The following is an 18,862-nucleotide window of genomic DNA, read 5'->3' as shown; positions in this document are numbered from 1 at the left end:
TTTGCTAAGAAAGGACTTCTAGATTATTTTTCCAACAGCAAAAACTATTAAAGGCAATACATCATAAGATTCACATGTGCCTTCCCACTATTCAACCAATAAGAGATACCACAACCAAATCAAGGATATAAAAAAAATAGTGAAATGGAAATGTAAGTCCAATAATGTACCGTAATTTGGGTAACAGACATCCATAAAGTCTTCACTGCAACAGATTATCAAATCACCAGGATCGAAGGCCTAACAACACAATTGCCAAAGCCTCTCAAACTCACATAGTGCCTGTTTACAAGAACTCCCAATCCACAAGTTTAGCCATCAAAGAAAATGATGAATATGCAAAGATAATAAAATCTAAAGTTTCACCAGATCTCCATACAATGTTTCCAAAACCTGCCCCCACATATCTATTGCTTTACTGTAAAAATTTAAGAAGAATGGCAATTCAAGAAAACTAAGTTCAGCATGGCAAAATCAGCAAGAGCTGAGAAATATAGACGGCAAAAATATGGTGTCTGCTTCCACATGGTATCATAAATTGAGACCCCACCCCAAAAAAATATATAGAGCTCTCATGTTGGAATAGAGAGGCATCACCCGTAACCATAGCCTCGAGGGGAGGCGTTGCTCATAGCACACGAAGATTACAAAGAGAACAATCCAAATGCTTTTGTTTCTCTTCTTTATCGTATTAGAGATAAAACTAAATAGAACTCTCATGTACTGTTGTTTCTCATTCTCATATTGGAGATAGAACCAAATGGAGCTCTCATAAGCTGTTGTTTCTCATCTTCTCATTCGCATATTGGGGACAGAACCGAATCATAGCACAAGAAGATTACGACAAAACTTTCCAAATATTGTTGTTTCTCATTCGCATATTGGGAGAGAACCGAATCATAGTGCAAGAAGATTACTACAAAACATTCCAAATAATCTTGTTTCTCTTTCTCATTTTCTTATTCTCATATATGGAGAGAGAACTAAATCATAGCACAGGAAGATTGCAAGAAAACATTCCAACTACTGTTGTTTCTCATTCTCATATTAGAGATAATTGGAGATAAAACTAAATAGAGCTCTTAATTTTCTCATTCTCACATTGGACATAGAACTAAATACAACTCTAATGTTGCAGATCATTCTCATTTTGGAAGATAGAAGAGATCATCATGTCATATTCAGGATGTAATCTAAAACTCCTAAAAACAATAGAATGCAAGATTCATTTGTCAATGCAGCAAACAAAACACTACAAAATCAAATTGTCCAATGCTCTTGATTATTTAGTAAATGAAGTAATAACTAAGAAAATGACCTTTCAGATTTGCTACACCAAAACAAATCCAAAATTAATTCAGTACTAGAAAACTAAAGATCAATAATTCTCTCCTTAATTTCAATTGCACCATGTAAAAGGGTCAAATTTCACTATGAATCCAGGACTGGTAAAAGCTAAGAGAAGCCTAAATTACTTAGAAATGGACAACTTAAAAAAGAGAGTATTACACGACCTCTAAACCCACAAGAACTGCCAGACTGCCAGTCAAACTACAATGTTAGCAATGAATCCAACCAAAACTTAGAATCCAAACAAGAAGTTTAGTCAGTCACAAATAAAGACACAAGAATGGTAAGGGTAATATTAAAGGAAAAGAAAGAATAGGGTAAATCCCTTGTGTATATTGAACACATAGGGTTATGTTTATATAGGAAAAGAAACATATGGGCTAAGCCCATTACATAAATATGAGATATCTAACAATATCTATAATATCTCATAATATCAAATAATATCTAATTATATCTAATAATATCTAATAATATCTAATAATATCTAATAATATCTAACAGGTAACAACCTAAAGCTTCACAAATCCCCTGGGAAGTGTTTCCACACCCTACCTCGCATATCAGTCTGGAAAAATATGCTCTATCTACAATGTTTCAAGTAAAGGGGAGACATCTTCCCTGAGCATTTTATTATTACTAACCTATGATTTGCTAAAAAGAATCAACATATTCAAAGATCAAACAGCTAGATTTGTCATATTTCAATAATCAAACAAAATCAATATTCAAATTTATGTTTTTTAATCCTCAACCAGAATCCCCTGCTGAAAAGGAACTAACACAAAGTTACATATGATAGATCTCTTTCATCAAATAAATAACTACATCCAAACTCAAGTAAGCATCTGTCATCAAAGATTATGGATAACCTACAGAATCAAGCATCTCCTTCCAGTATTTAGATATCCTACCTCACATCCGTGGCTTGTTTTTCGTGTACACTAGCAGATTTTAATCCTTAACCAGTCTTACATGCTAAAAAGAAATGAACACAAACGAATCAACACCTAGACATAAAAAATTTAAGAACTATATTTAAATAAAAATAGATATTGGTAATAAAGACCAAGAAGTTAAGAAAGCATAAGATGAATTGAAGGAATTCAAAAACCAGAGAAATTCAAATAGCCAGTCCCAATTAAAGACAAAAATATGTGTGGATACCAAAACCTAGAGCTTTAAGGATACTCACATCTGTCCTACGTAACATCTGTTGCATGTTTGTCCTGTACTGTACACCCCAAGAATTCAGGAAGGCTACAACGGCTCATAGAGTTGAAGTATAGAGACAATAAGACATTCAAAACAAAGAAAGACATCATAAAAACAAATGACAATTCAATCCTTATTCTTCGTGATCAAATCTCAAGAAATCAAATGGAAAGGAAACTAATGAAATTAGGTTATCCTGAATTATTGGTCGTTCTAAACACTTCCAGATTTTAATCCTCAACCATTCTTGAGGCCTCCAAATGCTAAAAAGGAATGAACACAAACAAATCAACACCTAAAAAGGAATGAACGCAAACAAATCAACACCTAAAACGGAATGAAAACAAGCAAATCAACATCTCTAGACGTAACAAAAAAGACTCCATACATTTAAAAAAAATGTTGTTTAATAGCAATGAACACAAACAAATGCAAGTCGAAGGGATGAGACCAAGCCTATGAGAAACACAAATAACTAGGAAATGATGAAAAAGAAAGAAAAAAAATAAAACATTAACATTTAGAGGGGATTTCATCTTAAAAAAATAGACTCCATACATTTCAAAGGAAGAAAGTTGTTTGATAGCTATGAACACAAAAAAATGCAAGTCAAAGGGAATGAAACTCAATCCTCGAATGAATAACCACCTCACTTCCAAATAACACATCAATCCTCGAATGAATAACCACATCACTTCCAAATAACACATCCTGAGATCGCAGTGAATTAAATACTATAGCTGATAAGAAAGAAACAAAGGTTGTTTTGACAACAAAGAACATGAAAGGAAACAAAACTCTCTTTCCGATTAAATGACTGGTTGCTGAAAGAAATGTCTGAGTGCGGACTAGAAAGAGAAAATTAAATGGCTGACACAGACATTTACAGTGCCTGTCATAAAGAGGTAAGCATTCCCAGTCCACAAGTTTATCCGTGAATAATAGCAGCAAAGAAAATAATAAACACAGAATAAAACCCAAATTTCCATAGGGTCTTGATCCACTGTTTCCCAAACCTACACCACCAATTCATTTTCTCCCATGATAAATTATGCAAGAACAAGTTCAAAATTCATGTGTCGATGCTGGAAACAATCAGAGTTAATAAAAAAAACTAAACTAAATTGTCAAAGCAAAATACAACTACCATAAAATTAAAAAAAATGTTAGAGAATCATTAGCCAACAAAGGACTTCTAGATTATATTTCCAACAACAGTAACTATTAAAGGTAATCTAACAACCATGAATAATTATATAACTACCAAGAATAATTTTATAATCAAATGATCATAGTAATAAAGCAATTAAGTAATTGAATGAAAAATAAAACTAGCAACTAAATATATATATATATATATATATATATATATATATATCCCTAGAAAATATCTGACAAACACATCATCTATTTCAAACCTGTACACACATTGTTGGTAGTTGGACAATTCCGAATCCAAAAACCCAAATCTACCCAGACCCTACCCTGGCAAAACAACAACCAAGAATTCAGGGGAAATCATAAGAGATCATGAAATCATGTTGTTGGTACTTGAACAATTCCAAATCTAAAAATCAACAACACTCGTGTCTTCCTCGAAGACCTGCTCTGTCAAAACAATAGATCCAGAAAAAATATCTTTTGAAGATAGTTAAAATACCAAAGGCTTTTAAAGAGAAGTCCACATTTCTAGAATGAGCTCTTACTGGATCAAATGAACGAACAATAATGTTAGCCATCTAATCTTCTGCAAAAATGAATGGAGAATTGATCCCTTTTGCAAATAAATAAACTTGAACAATTTACACTGCAACACACAATTCACCTCTGAAACTACTGATCCTCTGAAAGACTTGTAAAGCCATAATGCAAACATCACTGCAGAGAAACAAATGGCAACAGAAAATCCTTATATTTGGTGATCAAATCTGAAAATATCAAATAGAGAGGAAATCCTAAACCAATTTTTTTATTTTGATAGATCATTGTCACCACATATAAAACTGCATTCAAATAACTAGTCACCAATTAAGACAAACTAAGGCTTTAATTGATCCCCATGTTTCTACATGTCGTCACACATCCATTGCTTGTCTTATCTGTAAAGAGCAAAAATTCAAGAAAACTAAAAACACTTGTTTCAGGGGAGGAATTTTAGAAAATATTAGAAAAATTCTTAACTCAGAAACCAACTGGCTCGATGAGATCCAAACATTGTTTGAAGACAATCATAAACCACTGTAGAAAAACAAATCACAATTCAATCCTAATGTTGGTAATCAAGTCCTTAGAAGTTAAATAAAAGGTGAAACCTCATATAGAAGGAATTAGGCTATTATGAGTTGTTGTCGTTTCAAGTTGAACTTTCTCATGGTAGCGCTCAAACAAATCCTATTCCAAAAGCATTGTTGCTAAAAAATATCCAAATAAAACTGGATATACTTGTATATCGTATAAAAAAACTACCATGCAATATTAAAGAGGCTCTCTAAATTTCAGAGAAACAAAGTTGTCTCATACAAATTCACAAATTCACCTCCAAAATACAATTCCTCCATAGTCGTAACTGAAATTAACAAATTCACCTCCAAAACTTCATTATCTCTCTCGCATACAATTCCTGTCCAAATAGAACAAATATGAAAAAAATGAACGGTTTGGATAACTAATAAAAGAAGTCCAATTATCTAATGCCAGGCATAACGCTGGACTTTCAATCCCAATTGGTTACAGAAATATTTTCAAAGCACTCAACTCAATAAACAATAAAGGAAAAAAAGAAAAAAATCTATAACTGGTTGATTAAACATGTTAGTCGTCCCACTATATTCCATCACTTGCTGAGTTAATGAACTGAAAGAGAAACCTCAAATAAAGACTCAATGTGTTGCAAACAAATAAATGCAAATTTCAAAACTCAAGGAACGAGAAACACATGAGATTGTTGAAACAAAAGTGAAGCATTTAAACAATTTCAATTTCAGGATCATTCTTATACTAATTTCAAAAATTTCAGCGTAAGAGACATTGATGTCCGTCATCATAGTAAGAGACATTGTTGTCTAGGATCACACGAGATTACATGCAAAAATTCTATGTTTGGGATCAAGAATAATGAATCAAAAGGTTTTGGAAAACTATTAAAAGAACAACAGACCTATATTATAGAATTATGCAGAGAAGTCATCAAAATTAAATAGTAGAACTTTCCAAACCAAGAAGCAAACCATCAAATAAAAGAGTAAAGCCCAACCACACTTGTCTCATGCTAATCCCACAATGCCTCTTAGAACCATACACCATCAAAATACAACCAAGATTATAATCAAACCAACAAGTTTAGCCAGTTAAAAATTAATTCAGTTAAACACAACAATGTCCTAATGAGAGAAACATTTAGCTTCACTGATCACAGAATTTCCACCAACCATTTTTACATCCTACACCAAACTTCATTGCTTAGCTTTCCTTTTAGGCCAATGAATTCAAGAAAACTATAATCAATATGGTTAGATGATGGAGGACCTAGAAGTATTGCTCTTGCTTAGATACATACAATACAATGAAATACCTTCCAACTATCCAACAAATAAGAGAAACTGTACACATTCCAAATCGAGCACATAAGAAAAATAGTGAGTGGAAAAGTAATAAAACCTGAAGCTTCACAATATGTCCAACAAACATCCATGGTAAGTGTTCATTGCAACACAAGTAGAAGAAGATAATCAGATCATCAAAGTCAAAGGCCCAATTACAAAAACTCCCACTCCACAAGAGTAGCAAAAAGAATAGGAGCAAAGAAAATAATGAATGCAAAGATTTTTTTTATCAGCATAATAAATGCAAAGATAATAAAACCTAAACTTTAACTGTATCTCCATCCACTATTTCCAAAACCTGACCCCTACATCCTTCATGTAAAAGCTCAAGAAGATTCATGACAAAGCTCAAGAAGATTCATGGCAAAGCTCAAGAAGACTCATGGCAGAGTTCAAGAAGGCTCAAGGCAGAGATCAAGAAGACTCATGGCAAAGCTCAAGAAGACTAATGGCAAAGCTCAAAATTCTCTACAACACAAGTAGAAGATAATCAAATCATCAAAGTCAAAGGTCCAATTACAAGAACTCCCACTCCACCAGAGTAGCAAAAAGAATATCAAAAAAGAAAATAATGAATGCAAAGATTTTTTTTATCAGCATAATAAATGCAAAGATAATAAAACCGAAACTTTAACTGCATCTCCATCCACGGTTTCCAAAACCTGACCCCTACATTCTTCACGACAAAGCTCAAGAAAACTCATTGCCGAGCTCAAGAAGACTCATGGCAGAGCTCAAGAAGACTCGTGGCAAAGCTCAAGAAGACTTGTGACAAAGCTCAAGAAGTCTCACGGCAAAACTCAAGAAGTCTCACGGCAAAACTCAAGAAGTCTCATGGCAAAGCTCCAGAAGACTAATGGCAAAAAAGAAAGTTGTTCAATAGCAATGAACACAAACATATGCAAGTCGAAGGGATGAGACCAAGCCTATGAGAAACACAAATAACTAGGAGATGATGAAAAAGAAAGAAAAAATAAAACATAAACATTTAGTGGGGATTTCATCTTAAAAAAATAGACTCCATACATTTAAAATGAAGAAAGTTGTTTGATAGCAATGAACACAAACAATGCAAGTCAAAGGGAATGGAATTCAATCCTCGAATGAATAACCACCTCACTTCCAAATAACACGTCAATCCTTAAATGAGTAACCACATCACTTCCAAATAACACATCCCGAGATCGCAGTGAAACTAAATACTATAGCTGATAAAAAAGAAACAAGGTTGTTTTGACAACAAAGAACATGAAAGGCAACAAAACTCTCTTTGCGATTAAATGACTCAGTTGCTGAAAGAAATGTCTGTGGACTAGAAAGAGAAAATTAAATGGCTGACACAGACATTTACGGTGCCTGTCATAAAGAGGTAAGCATTCCCAATCCACAAGTTTATCCATGAATAATAGCAGCAAAGAAAATAATAAACACATAATAAAACCTAAATTTCCACAGGGTGTCCTGATCCACTGTTTCCCAAACCTACACCACCAATTCATTTTCTCCCAAAGATAAATTATCCAAGAACAAGTTCAAAATTCATTTGTCAATGCAAGAAACAAACAAAATAAAAACTTCTGTAATCAAAGAATGGCGGCAAATAATCTTGAGCTCTTGCTAGTTACACTACTAAAATGAAAGGAATAACTTCAAGATCCATCTTTTCAATACTTCTCCACCTAAGAAAAAAATATAATTTTCAGAACTTCAATACGAAAGATCAATAATCTTGAAACACAAATTAGGCAAAGACATTGATGCTTTGCTAGAACCGAGTTCAAAATTTATTTGTCAATGAAGGAAACTATTAAAGACAAAATAAAGTTTTGTTATAAAAAAATTGAATCCAAATAGTCCTGAGCTCTTGCTAGAGAAATTAACAGAACTATAACTAGTAATAAAGAACTATTAGATACGAAAAAATCAAAACATTGCTGTAGAGAAACAAATCAAAAATAAATCTTTATGTTTACTGCATAAGAACAAATCACTATTCAATGTTGGTGATCAAGTATAGAGAAATTAGAATATCCTGTAAAACCATCTTGTTCCTCAACCGCCAAAAGAAATCTCAGAGACTCTTGACTTGCTGAAAAGGAATGAACACGAATATCAAATTTTATTGAAGGAAACGATAAACCCTTTACAGTCAAAAAATTGAAGGAAACAATAACCGCTCTTGCTAAGAGGAAGTATAGAAACTTGATAATGCGAATATACCCAACTAATCCGAACACCACTGCAGATAAACACATCATAGTTCAATCCTTATGTTCGGTCATCAATACCAGAAAAAAAAATAATAAAAGGGAAACTCAAAAGACTTCCGTTATGCTTAGCCCTTGGCTGTTGGGGTTTTCATATCATCCAAAGGCAAAAGAAATATCAGTGAACCAGCCATAAGCTTAAAAGGTGCAAAGAAATTTAAGCGAAAGGTTAAAAACTCGTCATCATCAACTAGAGAATTATACTAAGAATTCATGTACTTCAATTTATTAATAATTCTTCCGTAAAAGCACATGATCCATAATTTACTATATTGAGCGTGTTTTAGAACTTTCCACACAGCAACCCATGAACCTTTCTCTTAGGGAGCTTTAAGATTTGTCATACAACAATATGATAAATGAGTGCATACAAAGCAATTAATTAATGATTACCATAACACAATATTTTATAAAATAGAATCATAATCAACATTAAAAGAAATCATTTACATCATCAACATTCTAATGTAAATAAATATTTAATTAACAATCAGAGTCAATTAAAAAAACTAAACTAAATTGTCAAAGCAATATACAACTACTATAAAATTAAAAAAAAAATGTTAGAGAATCAAAAGCCAACAAAGGACTTCTAGATTATTTTTCCAAAAACAATAACTATTAAAGGTAATAAAACAACCATGAACAATTACATAACTACCAAGAACAATTTTATAAAAAGCACTACAACTCTGATATAATCAAATAATCATATTAATAAATCATTTATGTAATTCAATCAAAAATAAAACTAGCAACTAAATATATATATATATATATATATATATATATATATATATCCCTAGAAAATATCCACAACGTATATTTCAAACTTTTACACACATGGTTGGTAGTAGGACAACAACTAAGAATTCAGGAGAAATCATAAGAGACCATGAAATCATGTTGTTGGTACTTAAACAATTCCAAATCTAAAAATGAACAAAAAAGAGAAGTCCACATTTCTAGAATGGGCTCTTACTGGATCAAATGAACGGACAATAAAGTTAGCCATCTAATCTTCTTCAAAGATGAATGAAGAACTGATCCCTTTTGCAAATGAATAAACTTGAACAAGCCATCTAATCTTCTGCAAAGATGAATGAAGAACTGATTCCTTTTGCAGATGAATAAACTTGAACAATTCACACTGCAACACACAATTATGATAATAGGTATCACCTCTAAAATTACTGATCCTCTGAAAACCCTTGTAAAGCCTGTTACCAAGAGCCATAAAAACTTCCAGATAACATGATCCATTAGACGTAGCATGAAACATAATGCAAACATCACTGTAGAAAAACAAATGACGACAGAAAATCCTTACATTTGGTGATCAAATCTGAAAATATCAAATAGAGAGGAAATCTTAAACTAATTTTTTTATTTTGATAGATCTTTGTCACCAAATAAAAAAACTGCACTCAAATAACTAGTCACGAATTAACACAAACTAAGGCTTCAATTGATCCCCATGTTTCTACATGTCCTCACATCCTTTGCTTGTCTTACCTATAAAGAGCAAAAATTCAAGAAAACTAAAAACACTTGTTCCAAGGGAGGAATTTTAGAAAATATTAGACGTTTTCTTAAACTCAGAAACAATCTCATTAAAGGCTCGATGAGATCCAGACATTGATTGAATCCAATCATAAACCACTGTAGAAAAACAAATCACAATTCAATCCTAATGTTGGTGCTCAAGTCCTTAGAAGTAAAATAAATGGTGAAACCTCATAGAGAAGAAATTAGGCTATTATGAGTTGTTGTCGTTTCAAGTTGAACTTTCCCATGGTAGCACTCAAACAATCCTATTCCAAAAGCATTGTTCCTAAAAAATATCCAAATAAAACTGGATATACTTGTACATAGTATAAAAAACCTACCATGCAATATTAAACAGACTATCTAAATTTCAGAGAAACAAAGTTGTCTCATACTACTCCAACTATAAAAACTTAATGCCTTGAGATTGGTTCAGTTTCTGATATGCAAACAAGGAAATCCAATACTGCCAACTTATCAGACATTACTGAAAATTGAAACCAAACCAAAACCCACAAAAGAGGATACCAAGTCCAAAATGATCAGATAAAATCAAGGTAATAAGTCCTAATAATAAGTCTGTGACACAAAATTTTCAAAAACGTCGTTGCATACAAACTTAAGATCGATCACAGTTCTGTATGCTGAAAAGGGATTAATGCAACACCTGGATTGGGTAGAGAAATAGAATAACAAGGACAACTACTTTATCAAGATTTCTTCGTCGTTTTGACTGGAATTAACAAATTCACCTCCAAAACTTCATAATCTTTCTCGCATACAATTCCTGTCCAAATAGAACAAATATGAAACAAATTTACCTCCAAAACTCCATTATCTTTCTTCATACAATTCCTGTCCAAATAGAACAAATATGAAACAAATTCATCTCCAAAACTCCATTATCTTTCTTCATACAATTCCTGTCCAAATAGAACAAATATGAAACAAATTCATCTCCAAAACTCCATTATCTTTCTCGCATACAATTCCTGTCCAAATAGAACAAATATAAAAAAATATGAACGATTTGGATAACTAATAAAAGAAGTCCAATTATCTAATGTCAGGCATAACGTTGGACTTTCAATCCCAAGTGCTTACAGAAATATTTTGAAAACACTGAACTCAATAAACAATAAAGAAAAAAAAGAAAAAAAATCTATAACTGGTTGATTAGACATGTTAGTCGTCCCACTATATTCCATCACTGGTTGAGTTAATAAACTGAAAGAAAAACCTCAGATAAAGACTCAATGTGTTGCAAACAAATAAATGCAAATTTCAAAAATCGAGGAACGAGAAACACATATGAAGATTGCTGAAACAAAACTGAAGCATTTAAATAATTTCAATTTCAGGATCATTCTTATACTAATTTCAAAAATTTCAGCGTGCAAAAATTCCAAAGAAGTTCACTCAACCCATAAGTTTGGGATCAAGAATAATGAATCGAAAGGTTTTGGAAAACTATTAAAAGAACAAAAGACCTATATAGAACAAAAGACCTATATTATAGAATTATGCAGAGAAGTCATCAAAATTAAATAGTAGAAAGAACTTCTCAAACCAAGAAGCAAACCATCAAATCAAAGAGTAAAGCCCAACCGCACTTGTTTCATGCTCATCCCACAATTCCTCTTAGAACCATACATTATCAAAATACAACCAAGATTATAATCAAACCAACAAGTTACAACCAAGATTATAATCAAACCCACAAGTTGAGCCAGTTAAAAATTAATTCAGATGAACACAACAATGTCCTGGTGAAAAAAAGATTTAGCTTCACCGATCAAAGAATTTCCACCCACCATTTTTACATCCTACACCACACTTCATTGCTTAGCTTTCGTGTAAGGCCAATGAATTCAAGAAAACTATAATCAATAAGGGTACATGATGGAGGACCTAGACGTATCGCTCTTGCTTTGATACATACAATACCTTCCAACTATCCAGCCAATAAGAAAAACTTTAGACATTCCATATCGAGCACATAAGAAAAATAGTGAGTAGAAAAGTAATAAAACCCGAAGCTTCACAATATGTCCAACAAACATCCATGGTAAGTGTTCATTGCAACACAAGTAGAAAAAGATAATCAGATCATCAAAGTCAAAGGCACAATTACAAGAACTCCCACTCCACAAGAGTAGAAAAAGAATAACAGCAAAGAAAATAATGAATGCAAAGAATTTTTTTATCAGCATAATAAATGCAGATATAATAAAACCTAAACTTTAACTGTATCTCCATCCGCTGTTTCCAAAACCTGACCCCTACATCCTTCATGTAAAAGCTCAAGAAGACTCATGGCAAAGCTCATCAAGTCTCAAGGCAAAGCTCAACAAGTCTCATGGAAAAGCTCAAGAAGACTCATGGCAAAGCTCAAGAAGACTCATGGCAAAGCTCAAAGTTCACTACAACACAACTAGAAGATAATCAAATCATCAAAGTCAAAGGCCCAATTACAAGAACTCCCACTCCACAAGAGTAGCAAAAAGAATAACAACAAAGAAAATAATGAATGCAAAGATTTTTTTTATCAGCATAATGAATGCAAAGATAATAAAACCTAAACTTTAACTGTAACTCCATCCGCTGTTTCCAAAACCTGAACCCTACATCCTTCATGTAAAAGCTCAAGAAGATTCGTGGCAAAGCTCAAGAAGACTTATGGCAAAGCACAAGAAGACTCATGGCAAAGCTCAAGAAGACTCATGGCAAAGCTCACGAAGACTCGTGGCAAAGCTGAACAAGACTCATGGCAAAGATCAAGAAGTCTCATGGCAAAGCACAACAAGACTCATGGCAAAGCTCAAGAAGTCTCATGGCAAAGCACAACAAGACTCGTGGCAAAGCTCAAGAAGACTCATGGCAGCTCACGAAGACTCATGGCAAAGCTCAATAAGTCTCATGGCAAAGCTCAAGAAGACTCCTGATGGCAAAGCACAAGAACAACTCGTGGCAAAGCACAAGAAGACTGATGGCAAAGCTGAAGAAGTCTCATGGCAAAGCTCAAGAAGACTCATGGAAAAGCTCAAGAAGTCTTATGGCAAAGCACAAGAAAACACGTGGCAAAGCTCAATAAGACTCATGGCAAAGCTCAAGAAGTCTTATGGCAAAGCTCAAGAAAACACGTGGCAAAGCTCAATAAGACTCATGGCAAAGCTCAAGAAGTCTTATGGCAAAGCTCAAGAAAACACGTGGCAAAGCTCAATAAGACTCATGGCAAAGGTCAAGAAGACTCATGGCGAAGCTCAAAGTTCACTACAACACAAGTAAAATGGCCAATTACAAGAACTCCGACTCCACAAGAGTAGCAAAAAGAATAACAACAAAGAAAATAATGAATGCAAAGATGTTTTTTTATCAGCATAATAAATGCAAAGATAATAAAACCTAAGTTTAAATGTATCTCCATCCACTATTTCCAAAACCTGACCGTTGCATCCTTCATGTAAAAGGTCAAGAATACTCGTTGCAAAGCTCAAGAATTCTCGTGGCAAAGTTCAATAAGACTCGTGACAAAGCTCAAGTAAGACTCATGGCGATTTGAGAAAACTAATCTTCTTAAAAAGATGACATGACAAAGTAAAGAAACAATAAGATAAATTCACTAATCTAAAATATCAAGGGAAGCCACCATTCAAAACCAAGAGCACGAAGAAGATTACAAAAATACTTTGAAATACTATTGTAGATAAACAACAATTCAGCCCATATGTTAAGTGATCAAGTCCAAAAACATTAAATAATAAAGACCAAAATCAGCAAGGGACTAAGATTGAGAAATATAGTTAGAAATAAGATACAGTCTGCTTCCATATCCTATCACAAATACTGAGACCCCAACCCGAAAGAAGTAAATAGAGCTCTCATGTTGGAGCTTTCCTTTTGGAATTGGTCTCTCATAGCTTTGAGAGATAGTTTTTCATTCTCATATTGGAAATATAACTAAATATTACTGTCATTATGGAGAACATTCTCATTTTGGAAGATAGTTGGGATCATGAGATAAAGGATAAGCATAATTAAGAATCGCCCTAGCTTAGACACACAGTGACTGACACGTGTAGCTTCCTACTATTCAACCAATAAGAGAGAATACAGCCATTTCAAATCAAGCACATAAGATAGTGAATGAAAACATAATAAAACCTAAAGCTTCACAGTAAGTCCAATAATCTACCGCAATTGTCTCCACAATCCAACAGACATCCATAGCAAGTCAGTGCAACATGTAGAAAGACACTGCAACACGTAGAAGAAGATAATCAAAGTCGAAGACACAAACACAAATGTCAAAGCCTCTCATAGTCATATAGTGCCTGTCTACAAGAACCCCACTCCACAAGTTTAGCCAAAAGAATAACCGCAAAGATAATAAAAACCTAAAGTTTCACACGACCTCCATTTACTGTTTCTGAAACCTGCCCACATATATATTGCCTTCCAATAAAAGCTGAACAAGAATCATGGAGATTCGAGAAAACTATTCTCTTTTAAAGAGATGACATGACATAGTATAGAAAGGTTAAGGTAAATTCAAAATTTCAAAACCAAGGGAGGCCACAAATTCAAAACCAAGGGAGCCACTTATAGGCTCGACACATCATGGGAAGAATTTAAGAAAGGATAAGATAAATTAATGAATTCAAAACCGGTGGAGCCTTAGTTGCTCATAACAGGCACGATGAGATACAGGTCATCACACAAAACTAAACAAAACCCTGCTGCAGAGAAACAAATCACAATTAAAATCTTAATGTTCGGTGATCAACTCCAGTTCAACACATAGAAGAAATTAAAAGATGATTCAACCCTTAGGCCTTATATAACATACTCCATGAGATACTGCAGGACATTAAGTGAAAATAATTCAAACATCAAACACAATTCAATCCTTGGAAATCAAGTAGAAAAAATTCAACATGGAACACCATTCAATCCTTGGAGATCAAGCAGACTGAAATTAGGGTAACAAAACATAATACTTCACATCATGTCTTACACTACACCACACATCCATTGCGTGCCTTCCCTATACAGCCCAAAAATTCAAGAAACGAATTAGCTGTACAGCCAAAAATTCAAGAAAACGAAATAAGCTCTTACTAAAAAGAAGTGTAGAAAAATGATAAAGATGCAGATGCAGATAAACACTAATAAACAAATCATAATCCAATCCTTATTTTCGGTGATCAATACCATATAAATTAAATAATAGAAAGGAGATTAAAAGAAGACTTGGATCAATTGGCCTTTCTGAACTATTATGTTTTTCATTTCATCCATAGACAAAAAAGATTTGATCAAAAGATTTAAAACTCGCCATCATCACAAAGAATCACATTCGGCGTAAATGAATCACAATCCGATAAAAGCACATTGATCACTTGCTAATAATTCTTAATAACTCTTCTATCCCATGACGAAAACATCATGTAATTCCACAAATCCTTATAGAGAATCACGACAATAACCAAAGCAACACCAACAAAACAAAATCACCAAAGCAATACCAACAAAACTGATCTTGGATATTGACCAAAACATAATATTTCAATCGGGGTTTCAGTTTCACCTCTGGAGAAACTCTGGAGATTTCCAAAAAAATGGTAAGTTACAGAAGAGAGAAGAGTACCTTTGGAGAGTTGTGGGTGGCTTTAGAATGGAGTTTGAGCGCTGCCATCACCTCAACGTTGCGGCGAATGTTCTCGAGTCGCTTGAACTCGTAATCGAAGGGAGAGAAAATTAGAAATTTAGTTCTGTTGTGTTTCTTTAGTTCACTGTTACTGTCTTTATATTGAGAGAGGATTTTGGGCGCCAACTCACTTAACGGGAAAATATATAATATAATAAATAGTTTATTAGTATATTATGTATGGAAATTTAAATATAGTTACATTTTTTCTTAACTTTTATTATTATTATTTAGCTTATGTGAATCAATTATAATAAAATAAATTGTTCACATATTTTAATGTGAGAAGATATGTAAATTTTAAATAAATAATTTATAATTTTTCTATATAGAATTTTATTAGTTTAATAGAAGACTTAATTAATTAATTTATTCGATTGACATGGTAAAAGAAAATTGAAAATATAGTTTTCTTTAGACCGTGATTCTCTAAACATTATTTTAGATACTATAACTTTAATATTAATTTTTTTTCATGAGAATGTTTATTTAAATTAAGTCATAAATAAATAGTTTGATTAATAAAACTAAAGTTATATGCGATGGGTAATAATCAAATTGTCAAGGAAAGCTATTAATATTATATAATGTAGCTGTACAAAAGTTATTGTCATCCACACTTAATGTTTTATTTTGATTTTTTTAAGGGAAAAAGTCTATGATCTCACCAATAATTAATAGCATAATTTCTAAAAATAATTTACAGAAAAAAAAAACTTTTAATATAAATAGTTATATATTATAAGTTCAATCGATTTTTTTATATTTTAAAACAAATAATTTTTATTTTTAAATAATGGTGATCTTTTAATAAATTTTCATCTGTTATTATTAATTGTAAATCCAAATTTCAAAATTGTAGTGAAAGTTCAAAACAGTTTTAGTCGGCAAAAAATTTATACAGATGAAATAAGAACAACTTTAACTTCATACTTTAGTAAGTATGTTTTTCTTAGAGTGTAGAAAAGACAATTTAATATAAAAATTAATAAGAATTTGTTTTATCTCTCTATTAGTCAACACTCATAATATTTTTTATTTATTGCAACTACAAAAATATATACACAATTTAATTATAATTTAGAATATAATTCAGTAAAAGAAAAATATATTTTTTAAGGAAAGTCTGTTTTTTAATTCTTATTTGATAAAAATATAAATATAGTCAGCTTTTTAAGATTTTATATACGATAATTCCACTTCATCTCATAAATGAAAGAGAATATAAAAAAAATTATATCCTAATCTTTTTTCTAAATAATGTAATTTTTGAATGATAAAATATTTTGTTGTTGAGAATAATTGTAAGTAAATCCCTTTCATGCCTCCACTTTCTTTCTTATTTCCATATTTTCAAAGAGAATAGTTTCTATTACATAAAAATTAATAAGATGTTTGATCTCTTTTATTATAATATTTTTTATTTATTGCAACTAACAAATATATACACAATTCAATTATAATTTAGAATATAATTCAGTGTAAGTAAAAGAAAATATATTTTCAAATAAAACAATTTCATAATAGAAATATAAATGTAGTCATTTTTTTAACATTTCATATACGATAATTCCACTTCAAATATGGAAGAGAAGATAAGAAATTATATCCTAATATTCTTTTTTTTTCTTTTCTTTCTTCTTTCCTTTTCTTTATACTTTTCTTTTTTTACACTTCATTTATTTCAAATTTTCATCACACCCTACAATAGCTAAAGAGTTAGAAATCATTTTTATCCAATTAGATTTTCAAAACAGGATAAGTTCTTATTTATCCTAAATATTCTCTATTTTTTTTATTTTCTTCTAATTTTGTCATCCATCTTGGTAAAATTAGTTGTCAAAAGCGATCATCAACTTGATTAACCTTATATTAAAATTTAATTAAGTTTGGATATTTTGCTTTAGAGCTTTAAATTTTGAGTGGTTCTTTTGTTTGAGGTAGATTTTTTTTCTTGAAATAAGGAATTTCACATAAGAAAAAATAATTATATTTTTGGTAGAGCCTTAGCAGAATAACCTAAATTAAAGAGTGATGTGATCACTTGATGTTCTATTTGATGTTGTGTGTTGTTGAACATATTTTTAATGTTTGAGTTTGAATTGCTTTTAAGGTACAACTTTAAAAATGACTATGTATTATTGTAATAGTTGATTTTTTTGATATTTTTCTCAAGCAAGCCAATTTTTGCTCAAGCGAAAATAACCAAGCACTCAAACTTGTTTTTAGCACTATTTTTGTTCAAGCAAAGTTTTTTGCTAAAGAATCCAATTCATTGATGAGACAAGAAGAAAAATAAAATAAAAGAAAGAAGTTTTTGTCAACTTGAGCGGGAATATTTTAGCCTGAGCAGAAATGGATTAAATATCCTTGATATATAAATCCATGTATGGTTTATGTAGTTCTTGAATACGTTTATTGTAATAAAATTATATTACAATAAACTTTGTAATAAGTGTATAGTAAATATTGGGGGTGTTACATTTATGGTATCAGAGTTGTTCGACCTTAGGATAACATGAGGGTAGTGCGTATGGATGGCAATGCAGGTCCGTTTGCCTCGCATTTGGCCCACAAAATGCAGGCTACGTTGGTTCGTACCGCGTAAAATATACGGGTTGCTTTTATTGGCCCGCCTCGCATGCTAGCTAACCCACAAGCCGATCCACATAAGATTTTTTTTAATTAATGAAAAAAATTAAATATAAATTTTGAATAAAATTTTGTTTTGTTTATTAAAATAATTTTTTTCTTATTTAGATGATTTAGGTAAATAGTTTCATAATATTATTCTCACGACATATGTAATAAAATATGGATAAAAAAATTATAATAAATTGACTAATAAATATTTCTTTAAATATATATATTTTTAAAGACAATACATGTAGATACATGATTATTATTTTAATTTAAAAAATAATATATATATATATATAATAATATTATTATATATTTAAATTTTATTATAAAAAGGCCAAAATCTGACTAATGCATTTAACATTTGATGAATATTGAAACCTATAAAATTTATGCATTTTAAAAAGGAAAAAAAGACTATTATCAAATTTCATGAAGGTGTTATGAACTAGGGATTGAGGATAGTTTCTTCCTGCACCTCCATGTCTTTCTTATTGCCAGGGATGACAATGTAGGGCGGGTCAGCCCGC

Source organism: Phaseolus vulgaris, chromosome 3 (assembly GCF_000499845.2).
Source record: "Phaseolus vulgaris cultivar G19833 chromosome 3, P. vulgaris v2.0, whole genome shotgun sequence".
Taxonomy (NCBI): Eukaryota; Viridiplantae; Streptophyta; class Magnoliopsida; order Fabales; family Fabaceae; genus Phaseolus; species Phaseolus vulgaris.
Note: the sequence above shows the minus strand (reverse complement) of the source record.